Source organism: Nycticebus coucang, chromosome 2 (genome assembly GCF_027406575.1).
Source record: "Nycticebus coucang isolate mNycCou1 chromosome 2, mNycCou1.pri, whole genome shotgun sequence".
Taxonomy (NCBI): domain Eukaryota; kingdom Metazoa; phylum Chordata; class Mammalia; order Primates; family Lorisidae; genus Nycticebus; species Nycticebus coucang.
The window spans coordinates 39,835,962-39,850,131 of NC_069781.1; positions in this window are offsets into that span (position 1 = coordinate 39,835,962).

A 14,170-nucleotide genomic window follows, 5' to 3' on the forward strand; every position below is an offset into this window, starting at 1 on the left:
GAAGGGAGGGAGCGAATAAGGGGCCTTGTGAAGGGCCAAAAGTGGCAGGACAGGTTCTGTGAAGCTGCTTGATCTAGGCCTACACACCAGCACAGACTAGGGAGGTAGCAAGGCTGAGTCAAACCCTGACAGCCCAGGGTTCTGCTGTGATGACAGAGAGGAGATCAATACCCAGGAAAACAGAGCCAATGTTGGAAGCTGGAAAGGAGCCAGTTAGTATGTCAAATTGGAGGGACTAGGCCAGAAGAGAAGAGACAGGCAAGGGTTCCCAGGGGAATGAAGCAAGGCAAGACCCTGTGAAATAGACTCTGGGGATGCTAAGTGGCTCCAGAGCTGCCCTGTCCAATATGGTAGCCACTAGCTACATGTGGCTATTCATATTTTAAAGGAAGAAAAATAAAATTTTAAAAATTCAGTCCCTTGATCACATTAGCTGCATATTAAGAGCTTTGTTAGCCATGTGTGACTAGTGGCTACAGAACTGGACAACACAGACCATTTCTATCATTACAGAAAGTTCTATTGCACAGTGCTGTTCTAGAGCATTCCAGGTATACTTTTTTTTTTGAGACAGAGCCTCAAGCTGTTGCCCTGGATAGAGTGCCAGGGCATCACAGCTCACAGTAACCTCCAACTCCTGGGCTCAAGAGATTCTTTTGCCTTCGCCTCCCAAGTAGCTGGGACTACAAGCGCCTGCAACAACCCCCGGCTATTTTTTTTTTTTTTTTTTTTTTTTGGTTGCAGCCGTCATTGTTGTTTGGTGGGCCCGGGCTGAATGCGAACCTGCCAGCTCAGGTGTATGTGGTTGGCGCCTTAGCTGCTTGAGCCACAGGCGCCGAGCCCAGGTATACTTCTAGTAAATGGCCAATCAAGTGGGTTTTCATTTTACTGTGCTTATTTTTCCTTTGCTTCCTTTCAAGACCCAGCTCAAATACCAATTCTTCTGGGAATCTGTCCCTATGCTTGGTGTGTACTTGCATACTACAGGCAGCAGAGCATTCCAAGTTATGCAGTCTATATGGTAATACATGGACCTAGGAGATAGGTAGGATATGGAGATCCTGGCACAGCTATTGGTCAGTCTGTAATCTTCCTCGGCCCCAGGAAGGCTTCTCCCTTAACAAAGCCATTAATTTTGACCTATCATCCCAAACATTACACAGGCCATCTTGGCCAGGCAGTCAAGAAGGTGAAGTCAAGGTCTGATTTTCTGGAGGCAAGATATCTTGTCATCTTACCTGTGGGATCTCGCTAAATTTTCAGTCTGCCTTCTTTCTCTTTTAATTTCCTGTCCAAAAACTCTTGGAATTTTTAATAAGATCTATCAATTCTACCTTCTATGTCTCTCTAGGATCTGTCCTTTCCTTCAATAGATCATTTCTCATCTCTCTCCTTTTCTACCCAGCCCCTATACGTGCCCATGACATCTTCCTCTCTACAACCCTTCAGTGGTCTCCATGACATCACAAAGGCCAGGCTCCGTGGACACCACTGCCTCTCCTATTCCAGGTCTTTCCACTCCCTGATGTGTAGCAGCATACACTCCAGCCTCACCATTACTGTGCTCGGAACCAAGACATCTCTGTGCCTTTGTCCGTGCAGCTTCCTCCGTTTGAAATGTCCTCCCTCCCCTTACTGCCTGGTGAATTTCTATACCCTTGTTAAGATCCAGTTTAGAACCTGTCTCTTCTGAGAAGCCTCCCCTGAGCCTGAGCCCTCAGATAAATTCAAGCGACCCATCATCTGTGCCCACACACTGCAGGCTTTGGGCATAACCCAGACTGAGTATGACACTCATGAGTCTGTTTCTCCCACTAAACTGTGAGTTCTCAAGGTCAGGCAGCACATCTGACTCATCTCTTACAGCTAGTGGCAAGCACAGGACCTGACTCATAATAAACACTTACAATCTGTGCCATTATACAGTTCTCCTGTGACTTAGGATGAAGACTCTGAGAATCCTCTGTGTGGCTTGTCGCCATGTTCCTTAGGGTTCACTCATGCTGATAGAGGCCTATGGACAAGTGGTCTGGTAGTTGAGGAGGTGGGGGAAAGTGAGAGGCCTGCAGCTGTTCTCATTGAAAGCTTTACTGTCTGCTGGCTGTCACCCTGGCAGACGATGTGGCCACATAAGCCCTTTCCTTGTTCCTCATAAAAAAACACAGGACCCCTTGAAGAATACTTGTAGGACCCCATCTGTGACTAACTCTATGGGAAGAATTATGGACAAGGGCAGCACTCCTTAGTAGAATTGGCGGGGGGCATGAAACATTGCTACTCTTACATAGCAAGTGGGATGTCCCTGGCTATAGAATGCAAGAGCTAATAACAACACTTTTATATAGTATTTAAAAATGTACACTGTACCTTCATGGTTACAAAGACACTCCTAGTAATATCATCTTCTTTAGCCCATTGTCTATGCTAAGGGACAGGCAAGGAAGGGCTGGGGTTGTTATTTATAGAAAATAAAATTAATATCAAAGGGTACAGTGACTTGCCCAAGGTCACACACACTGAAAGCAAAGGCCCACAAAAGTAAAGTCACTTTCATGGCATCACAAGGTGATAATCAGAACTATAACACATGGGAGTTATTTTTAAAATCTTTGCTGCTGTTTTCTTGTTAATAAAGTGCTTAAAATCAGAGACTTTTTTTTTTTTTTTTTTTTTGGAGACAGAGCCTCAAGCTGTCGCCCTGGGTAGAGTGCTATGGCATCACAGCTCACAGCAACCTCTAACTCCTGGGCTCAAGATGCTCAAGGCCCGGCTATTTTTTGTTGCAGTTTGACCGGGGCCAGTTTTGAACCTGCCACCCTCGGTATATGGGGCTGGCGCCCTACCCACTGAGCCACAGGAGCCACCCAATCAGAGACATTTTTTAGTCAATTGAGTCTGTAAAGGGCTTTTAGGCATCTCTTGGGAAATTTAACTAGATGACCTTAAAGATTTCTTCCAGTTATGAAATTCTACAAAATTTAGTGTTTACTTTCTCCCAGATTCATGTAACTCCAGAAATGATCAGCTTTCAAGTGATTTCCAAAACAAATAGCTCAGGCGGCGCCTGTGGCTCAGTCGGTAAGGCACCAGCCCCATATACCGAGGGTGGAGAGTTCAAACCCAGCTCCAGCCAAACTGCAACCAAAAAATAGCTGGGTGTTGTGGCAGGCGCCTGTAGTCCCAGCTACTCGGGAGGCTGAAGCAAGAGAATCGCTTAAGCCCAGGAGTTGGAGGTTGCTGTGAGCTGTGTGATGCCATGGCACTCTACCGAGGGTTATAAAGTGACACTCTGTCTCTACAAAACAAAACAAAACAAAACAAATAGCTCTCCGGCCCTGGGCCAGCATCCCTGTTTGGCTTAAAAAATAGTCTCAAGCCAGTCATTTTTTTATCCTGTCACCTGCTCATCAATCTATCTACTCCTCCCCCTACAACATGGCAGACCTGTTACTCGATCAGCTGTTCATTTCCTCTATCAGAGAAAACTAAGATTTAAAGCTAGAGGAGTAATTTTTATGTAAGAGATCTTAATTTAATTCCCATTAAAGGGGAAGTATATTGACTGGATTAGTGAAGGTTCACTCTATTCCTTTCTTCTCAGAGAGATGAGGAAATCCATTTGATCACCATATTTGGTAGTGGAATATGGTAAGGGAGTTTTGGTAGGTGAGAGAAGGTCATGATTTTCTAGAAAACACATCTGCCTTGGTTGGATGGATAAGTTAAGTTCTGCCTGACAGGATTTTCTCAGCCTCCCTGCACGAGAACAAAGTCCTGTACATCCAGCTGAAGTGAGTAAAAGCAGAAGTTAATAGCAGTTTGGTGGAAATAGACACCTCCCATCCTGATTCATGAGTAGGGCTTTATTCACTGTACCACACACTTTGGGGGGCAATAATTACTCCTGTTAGGTAATGTTTCCTGAGAATGAAAGACATTCTCTACTTTTAATGATATCTTCTTTTAATCGAGAAGTCCAAGGCCCTTCAGAAAAATTATGGGTAATTCTCAGTGCTGCTAGCAACCTTTGAAGATGACTGTTTTATCTGGGTTTCTTTTAATTTCTCCCTTGATTATCAAGAACATCATGACATTTAAACAAGAATAAGATGTGCTTCTTGCTGACGGGGGTATCCTCATTACCAAGTCCTGGGCCAGGCCTGCTACTTTCTCTGTTTCCAGTAGAGCATCATATCTTTTTTTTTTTTTTAGAGACAGAGTCTCACTTTATCACCCTCAGTAGAGTGCCATGACATCACAGCTCACAGCAACCTCCAACTCCTGGGTTTAGGCGATTCTCTTGCCTCAGCCTCCCCAGTAGCTGGGACTACAGGCGCCTGCCACAATGCCTGGCTATTTTTTTCATTGCAGTTTGGCTGGGGCTGGGTTTGAACCCACCACCATCGGTATATGGGGCCGGCGCCCTACTCACTGAGCCACAGGCGCCGCCCTAGAGCATCGTATCTTGCTGTATTTACTCTACACAGATGCGCACCATGGCTGAGCAAAGCTGGCCACTCTAGAATGAGATGAGAGCACCATCCATAAAGGGTGACAGTATAGAACACAAAGAAGCACAAAGGAAGTCTTCATTCTGACGGTGAATTTGCCCGGGATATACGCTGATGCAATCAGCTCAGATCCTGAACTCTGACTGTTAGAGGTACTCACAGATGCTTAGGAGAATGCCAGGCAAAAGACCTGGCAATATGTTTCCTGCCTGCTTAGGTAACTTCTTCTTTTTCCTCCACAATCTGGCTAAAAATGTAAGTGAAGTGTCACTAAATAATAACAAAATACAAAAGAGCTTAATATTGGGCGGCGCCTGTGGCTCAGTCGGTAAGGCGCCGGCCCCATATACCGAGGGTGGTGGGTTCAAACCCGGCCCCGGCCAAACTGCAACCAAAAAATAGCTGGGCGTTGTGGCGGGCGCCTGTAATCCCAGCTACTCGGGAGGCTGAGGCAAGAGAATCGCTTAAGCCCAGGAGTTGGAGGTTGCTGTGAGCTGTGTGAGGCCACGGCACTCTACCGAGGGCCATAAAGTGAGACTCTGTCTCTACAAAAAAAAAAAAAAAAAAAAAGAGCTTAATATTTGTTGAGCAGATTGTGACAGAATATCAATTAGCTAAGCGTTTGGTATGCAAACATCCCCAGTGCTAACTCACCCAGAGGAGGACATGGTGGTGGGTGAACAGAAGTGTTGGAGAATGAGGGAAGCTGCCTCCAAGGGAAAGTGCTGGAGGCAGTGTTCACAACCTACTTGACAGGTCAGAAATGGTGCAATTGCCATTTACACCCACTGAGAGGCAGTAGTTCTAGCCAGAGGCACTTGTACCACAGTTGGCGGAGGCAAAGACTATTTACTGAATGTAAATGCCAAGTACCAGGCCCTTTGGCAGACACCAGGAACCAAACCTTTAGGAACGTTGTAATCTGCCAGCAGCAATCCCTTTGGGGCAGGAACTGATCTAGATCTAAATCCTAAACTTCAAGTAGTAGGGGGAATAGAATCTGCTGAAATCGGAGTGTTGAAGTTTCCAGACAAACAAGGCCACATCATGTTAGGTTCTAGTACTATTCTGTGCCAGAAAAGCTATAACTCCAAGGGGTGAAGGAGTTAGCTTAAATAGCAGAAGCTAGTATTCAACTTCAGGACCTGTGGTGAGTAGCTGAGGTGATTAACAGTGAATCAGTGGCTGGTCTGGGAGTAAGTTGGATCTTACGTTCTATCCATTCTGAATATAAGCCAGCCACTGCAAAAAGAAGTTTGGCTTTAGTATAGATTTGGACATTATCTAGAAGTTCTGTAAAAGAAAAAGAATGCACTAATTAATTATATAGGTCGGCATTTTTTTTTTTTTTTTTGTAGAGACAGAGTCTCGGGTAGAGTGCCGTGGCATCACACGGCTCACAGCAACCTCTAACTCTTGGGCTTACACAATTCTCTTGCCTCAGCCTCCCGAGCAGCTGGGACTACAGGCGCCCGCTCCAACGCCCAGCTATTTTTTTGTTGCAGTTTGGCCGGGGCTGGGTTTGAACCCGCCACCCTCGGCATATGAGGCCGGCGCCCTACTCACTGAGCCACAGGCACCGCCCATAGGTCGGCATTTTTTAAGATGTGGTATGTATACCACTTGGGCAGATGAAACATATATTTTAATGTGTCTTAGAGAATATGATTTATTGTACCACAAACCTATGATTTCACAGGTGAGACTGTTGGTTTCCCATTTATAATGGTGATAAAAAATTTTTTCATTTTAACTATTTAAGTACATTTGAATTTATTTAAAGAAAAATATTAGGTAAATAACAGCATAGGAGAATGTTAATATTGAGAACATGGCAAAAATCACAAAGATGAAGCATAAACAGTTGGGAAGTTTGGGAACTACGTCAAACTTTGAGGTGGACTGACTTGTAGACAAATGAGTTTGGAAAGTCTGCAGGGAAAGGGAAAACAGAATTGTCAGAGAATCTGCAAGCTAGTTCCAACTGCCACCAAGCCTGTGTGACATTGGCTTCTCTCTGGGTCTCCGTTTTCTTATCTATAAAAAAAACTTGGCTTGGCTCGGTGCCTGTGGCTCAAGCACCTAAGGCACCAGCCACATACGCCTGAGCTGGCAGTTCGAATCCAGCCTGGGCCTGCCAAACAACAATGACAACTACAACCAAAAAAAAAAAAAAATAGCTGGACATTGTGGTGGGCACCTATAGTCCCAGCTACTTGGGAGACTAAGGCAAGAGAATCACAAGAACCCAAGAGTTTGAGGTTGCTGTGAGCTGTGACGTTACGGCACTTTAACCCAGGGTGACATAGCGAGGCTCTGTCTCAAAAACAAAACAAAACAAACCCCTTTCCCCCTGCCCCAAAACTCCAGTGTCCTGGTTAGCTTTATTATCTGGTGGTTCTACTTCACTTTTCATTATGGAGATTGTGAGCGATCATAACAGCCAGCACATTAAGGTCTGCTTTGTGTCAGGTGCTGTGATGGATGCTTTCCCTAAGTCATCATTTTTAATTTTCTTGTAACAGCCTTAAAAGGTAGGTAGGTATTAGAATGCCCATTCTATATATGAGAGAGTGGAGGCTGGAAGACTTTATGTGACTTGTCCAAGTTCTTCCTTACACAGAACTTGATTTAAATTAATTTAGATTTGTCTCCAGGGCCTGTGTTTCCTGCCTGCTCCCAGGCTTGCTGTGTCCTAGTAGTTAATTCCTAGTCAACCTTCAAAACTAAACTCAAGAACATAATATCTCTTTCAAGAAGGCTGTTTTGACTACACCCTCCATTTATTTACTTATTTATTTAATTTATTTAGAGACAGAGTCTCACTCTTGTCACCCTTGGTAGAATGCTGTGGCGTCACAGCTCATAGCAATCTCAAACTGCTGGGTTTGAGTGATCTTCTTACCTCAGCCTTCTGTACAGCTGGTACTACAGGCGCCTACAGCTGGTTAGTAGAGATGGGGTCTCCTCTTGCTCAGGCTGGTCTCTAACTCCTGAGCTCAGGCGATCCACCTGCCTCCACCTCCCGGAGTGCTAGGATTACAGGCATGTGCCACCACACCAACTCTATTTGGACATTATCTAGAACTCTATTGTTGACTGATTCCAGGGTCATTCCAAGGTGGTTGGGAATAAAAACAGTTATACCCATAGGATGAACAATGTAATGTTCTCATCTTTCCAACCCCATGGTAGCAACATTAAGCATTCCATCTCTACTCTCAGAACATTTAGTACTATTCACATTAAAATAAGCACACTGTATCATATTCTAAGTGCAGATTTAATTGGTGTCTATCACCCTTTAGACTGTGAGTTCCTTGAAGGAAAGACTCCTGTTTGATTTATCTGTCTCCAATTCTTAGCAAAGGGGTTGGCGACAAATAAATTTCCCATAAATGTTTGCTGAATGAATACAATAGGAAAGGTGTGTACATATAAATAATAAAATAAAAAATATTATTTGATATTTATCATAAAATAGGCTCAAATTAAGTGCGATTTTAGCTCAGAAAGGAGACACCATGTCTCGGTAGTGGTAGGAAAAGGCAGAAGAACAAAAGGTTAAATCTTTGAACTTTAGAGTCAGTCAGACTTGGTTTTGAGTTCTAACGCTGACACTTACGAGCTTATGTGACCTAGGGATATAACCTAACCTCTTTGAATAACTGTTTCCTTGTTTCCTTATCAGGAAGAATTAAATGAGATAATGCATGTACAGTGTCAGCTGCCCATTATGAGTTTGTAGAGTGGCTAATATCTCACAATATCATCATCATCATCATCAAAGGCTTTGTGATGCTGGCACTCAGTACCGGGATGGGCAGACACAGAGCAGCCCACGGAACACCCGGACGTTATGAAGAAAGGTACTGTGGGTGTTAGAAAGATTCAAGGCAACACAGAAGGACAAGGGGCACCATTTAATCGGAACACTGGATAGCTTCAGCAAAGTAATGGAACAGAACATTGGGAAATTGGCCTTAAATGCCAGACTGTGAAATTTAGTCTTTATTCCTCAGGTAATACTGAGACTTTATAGGATCTTAGGACTAGTTCAGAGCCAGCTGTAGGAGGAATGTTATGTCAACATGTATGATGGACTGGGAGGGTGAGGGGTGATGGAAGCAGACTTTGGAAGCTTTTCCAATGCTTGTACTGAGAAGCTGAGGCACCCTGTGGGGTGGGGATGGGAAAAGGGGATGGAATGAGCAGGTGGGACACTGGGAAGAATGAACTGGCAGGATATGAGACAATGTGAAAGGCAGAGCTAAAGCTAATTCTGAAGGGTTAGAACTGCATGCCACTACTGTTCTGACAGAAATAAAGCACCGGGGAGCTTGTCGCAAGGGAAGATAAATTTGCTTTTACTTATACTGAGTTTGAAGTGCAGTGGGATATCCGTGTAATGAATGTTAACCAAGAAACGTGACAGTGTGATCCTACAACTCAGACATATTTGTTTACAAGTTACCTGCATAGTCGGGAGGCTGAGGCAGGAGAATCGCGTAAGCCCAAGAGTTAGAGGTTGCTGTGAGCCGTGCGACGCCACGGCACTCTACCGGAGGGCGGTACCGTGAGACTCTGTCTCTACAAAAAAAAAAAAAAAAAAGTTACCTGCATAGGCTTGGCGCCTGTGGCTCAAGCGGCTAAGGCACCAGCCACATACATCTGAGCTGGCGGGTTCGAATCCAGCCCAGGCCCGCCAAACAACGACAGCTGCAACCAAAAAATAGCCAGGTGTTATGGCAGGCGCCTGTAATCCCAACTACTTGGGAGGCAGAGGCAGGAGAATCGCTTGAGCCCAAGAGTTGGAGGTTGCTGTGAGCTGTGATGCCACAGCACTCTACCGAGGGCAACAAAGTGAGACTCTGTCTATAAAAAAAAAAAAAAAAAGCCAGAGCAAAGCAAAGCAAGGAGGATAGAAGTTCACAGAGAATCCTGGGCTGCGGAGAGGTCACAAATAAGCAACTAAGAAGGGAACACTGGGCTTGGTCTTTAGGAATCATTGATGACTTATGAGAGAATAATATGTGAAAGAAAAACTAGACTGCAGAAGCAAAGGAAGTGGAATAGGGAAAATAATATGAGAATATGAGCTCAAGAAGTTCAGGAATGAAAGGACAGAGATACACGGTGACACAAGGTGGAAACAGAGTTGTTCTTCCCCAGACGGCCTGGGGAGGGACTTTGGAACAAACTCCAGGCCGTCTCTGAGTTACAAACATCTGGCCTAATATACAACTCACACTTACAGAGGCTCTTAGCAGTAATGAGTAAATGTACTTATTCCAACTGACATACAAATTCAACTTAAGAACAAAACTAGAGAACCTATTTTTCTTTCTTTTTTTTTAGAGACAGAGTCTTACTTTGTCGCTCTCAGTAGAGTGCTGTGGCATCAAGCTCACAGCAACCTCCAGCTCTTGGGCCAGAGGATTCTCTTGCCTCAGCCTCCCAAGTAGCTGGGACTACAGGCGCCTGCCACAACGCCTGGCTATTTTTTTGTTGCAGTTTGGCTGGGGCTGGGTTTGAACCCGCCACCCTTGGTATGTGGGGCTGATGCCCTACTCACTGAGCCACAGGCACGGCCCCTAGAGAATCTATCTTGTTCATAACCTGGGGACTGCCTAGAGATTTAAAGTCAGGCTAAGTTACAGGTGGTGTTATCTGTGTGTGCACAGCAGCCATCTGCTTTAGCAGACAGGACTCATTTATCATGTATCAACTGACAGACAGGGATACAAGGAACTCTCCTTCCCTGCTTAGGAAAACAAAGCTTGATCCATTCTTTGAAAAATATTCAAAAGCTTTTAAAAAGCCTTTTAGCAAGGAAGGAATGCTAAGAAAAATACATGTACAGTGTCTTCCCTTCCTTGACTTTTCCACTAACATGTATTTCAGGAAAATGTCCAGGTTCATTATAGGAATATTATAACAAAATTGTTAACGCTGCTCAGGTTTATGGGACTTACATCTGCACAGTGTTTTTAAATTTATAAAAAAGCTCTCATAATGTCTTTTATCCTCATGAAGTATTTTTCTCTAGTTTATAAGGGAAGAAACTGAGAATCGGAATTCTCATTCTATAGTAAGACAAACTAAAATGTAGCAGGACTCTCACTTCACTGGTTTGGGAGGCCCTATCATTCTATCAAGATCGCCTAAGATGACATTATTTTTGGGTCACTTTAGGCAGGTCTTCTTTTTACTAGCCACTGCCTAGGACATGGCCTGAGCTGTCTTTCCTGTGCTCCCTATCCACCCTGTCATAAAGGGCCCCAGCACAGACGTTCTTAGCAATGTGTTCCCTTGCTCCCTTCCCTCCTGCATTTGCCCTCTTCAGTCAGGCCTCTGAAAGGCCTTGGGCCCTCCACATCCCCAGATGGCCCTTAACGCCTAGTTTGTTCCAGTAGGAAGAAGGTCTTGGAGGCTGAAGGCCCAGGTTCCAGGCTCAAATTGCCAGTCTAGCTCTTCAGCCTTAGTTGTTATCGTTCAGTACACTGAATACCACTTTCTTGATTTTAATAATGATGATAAGGGCGGCGCCTGTGGCTCAGTCGGTAAGGCGCCGGCCCCATATACCGAGGGTGGTGGGTTCAAACCCGGCCCCGGCTGAACTGCAACCAAAAAATAGCTGGGTGTTGTGGCAGGCGCCTGTAGTCCCAGCTGCTCGGGAGGCTGAGGCAAGAGAATCGCTTAAGCCCAGGAGTTGGAGGTTGCTGTGAGCTGTGTGATGCCATGGCACTCTACCGAGGGCCATAAAGTGGGACCCTGTCTCTACAAAAAAAATAAAAAATAAAATAAAAATGATGACAATAACAGCTACTTCATAAGTTTGCTGCAAGGATCCAGGGAAGCACTTGTAAAAGCTGGGCCCTGTAGACCTGTGCTGAGTTTAATTTTCTACTACAGCTGCCCTGAAATTCTTTTTTTTTTTTGGCCGGGGCTAGGTCTGAACCCGCCACCTCCGGCATATGGGACCGGCGCCCTACTCCTTGAGCCACAGGCGCCGCCTGAAATTCTTAATAATTCTTATTCATTTTGCACAGGCCTCCAGCAAATTATATAGCTAATTTTACCTATATGTCCTTGTCCAAATGGCTTAACCTCTCTGGGCTCCATGGTCTATAATTAATTGAGTAGAATTGTTAGGAAATCTGTTGTTAGGACAATTCTCAATTCTTCCTATACATTACCTTTAGCACAATTTGATACAATGCATCAGTCCTTTCTCCTTAAAATATTTTTTTCCTCTTGGCTTCCAGGACACTGTATTTTGCTAGTTTTCCTCTGCCTCCTGGCTGCTTCTTTGCTCTTTTCTCCTTAGCCTAGTATGTTAGCACATCTAGATCTAAACCCCCGATGATCTCCTCCAAGGCTGCTCCTCCCGTTCCTCATCTATTAATGCCAACCCCGTCCTTCCAGTTGCTCATAACAAACTGTTATCTTTGCTTCATCTCTCACCCCATATCCAATTTGTATATTAATCCAGAATCAGGTCATCACTTCACCACCTCCGTCATCCAAGCCTTGATCATCCCTCACCTGGATCATTATAGTATCCTTCTGATTTTTCTCCTTGCTTGCACCTCTTCCCTTCCCCCACATAGTAGCCAGAATAACTCCTTAAACATAAGAGTCAGATCACATCGCTCCTCTGTCTAAAACCATCCCTTCACCACCCATCTCTCTCAGAATAGAAATCCTACAAGGGGCCACCAGCTTCTTCTCTGAGCCCAGCTCCTTACCACGCCCTCTCCTTAGGCCATTTGCTGGTGCCCCTCTGCTGGAAAGCCCTTCCACATGTCAGCAAGCAAGAGAGAGTGGGCCCCTCACCTTCTTTGGTTTTGCTCACCTGTCACCTATCAGTCAAGCCTTCCCTGACAACACTATAATAGCAGCCCCCATCAATCTTACTCTCATTCCTCATTCTATTATTGCTGGCTCAGTTTTCTCCAAAGCGCTATCACCATCTGACACATGATATTTTTTATTGCTTATTGTTTATCTCTTCCCATCAAAATGTAGGCGTCATAAAGGCAGGGACTTTGCCTTTAAACTATTATGTCTCCTGCATGTAGGACAGAACTGGGCATGGAATGGATGGCACAGCAGTGTTACCCCCTCTGAGTGTAGAAAGGGCTTCCCAGACTGCATGGCCCCGAATCTGGCCTTGCATACAGGCAGGAGGGCAGCCTAGCCAAGCCTCCGGCTAGATCATGCGGTGGAGACAGAAAGGTGAATCAGGAGCCATAACTGCCCTCTAGGAGTTTGTGGCCTAGGGAGAGGTTTTGTGTATATATGTAAATAACTCTAGAACAAGGCAGCATTTGTTAAAATGTATCTGGCCTTTAAGTCCAAAGTCTAACATTCTGGTAACTAGACTTTTTTCAGAGAAAAGCCATGAATTACAGCTTGTACACTTACTGTGTGGCTATTTCTGTCTCAATTTCCCGCTCTGGCCTGTTTATCACACCAGAAACACCTTGCCTGACCTCCAATCTAGTTTGCCCCAAGGTGTCTCCACTGGCTCCCTCCACCCACTGTTACCCTCAATTTACTGTTATCTTGAGATGCTGCCCTCTTAAAGTCTCTCCACACTCTGCTTCTAGATACAGAGAACATGGGGCAGGGTGGAATCGACTTAAGAGGGTTGTCACAGGATACTACGTATAAAGAATCTAAACATTATTTCCTTGCAATGTGGGTATATATACTCTCACCTTCTGAGCCTACAGTGCACAGACCCCAGGGACTACACTATCCATCTCTATAGCCGGACAGCCAGGTTCACTATGTGGCACAGATGTGCATTCAGTAACATTTGCACTGATGTTGTAAGCTCCGAGTAAGGATAATGCTATTGAAGAAGCATCTCTGCATCCTCTGAAAGTGTCCCTGAAGGACTCCGTAGGGTTACTTTACTAAACTACCATAGCGTCAGAAATTACCTAACTAGTAAGAATCAAAGCATATCAAATAAAGGGACCAGTATTTAAAATGCCAGTTTATTATAAAACGGTATTTTATACTTTTTAAAGTTACTCAGTTTGAGTTCTTTAAACCCCATGTCCGAAAATACAAAAATTTCAAGAGATAAGCTGCAAAGAATGCCTGCCATTCCATACAGGATTCCATCGATGACCCTGGGATTACCTGAATTTTTAGATAAAGAGATTTACTTAAGAGAAAGACTGGGGAATTGAGAAAGGTAAAGCTAAGATTTAAGAACTGGTAATTAGAAACCAAGTTAGATTTTAGTGGTTGGCACTGGGGTTTATCAGTCTCAATACTTTCCAGCGTGGTTGAAAACTTGTTTCTCTTACATGTTTACACCACACATACATTTTCATACCTAGGTGAGATCAATCATAAAAAAAAGATGACCCTGCTCGGGAGGCTGAGGCAAGAGAATCACTTAAGCCCAGGAGTTGGAGGTTGCTGTGAGCTGTGTGATGCCATGGCACTCTACCAAGGGCGATAAAGTGAACCTCTGTCTCTACCAAAAATAAAAAAAAAAGATGACCCCTCTCATAATCTATAAGCGGTGCTGCTGACGATAAATGAGGAATTATTGAGCAGATAAATCCTTCCCCTCTTCAGTTCTCTCTAATGGCTTAAGATTCTCTGGAAGTAAGGGGCTCCTATTCACATTA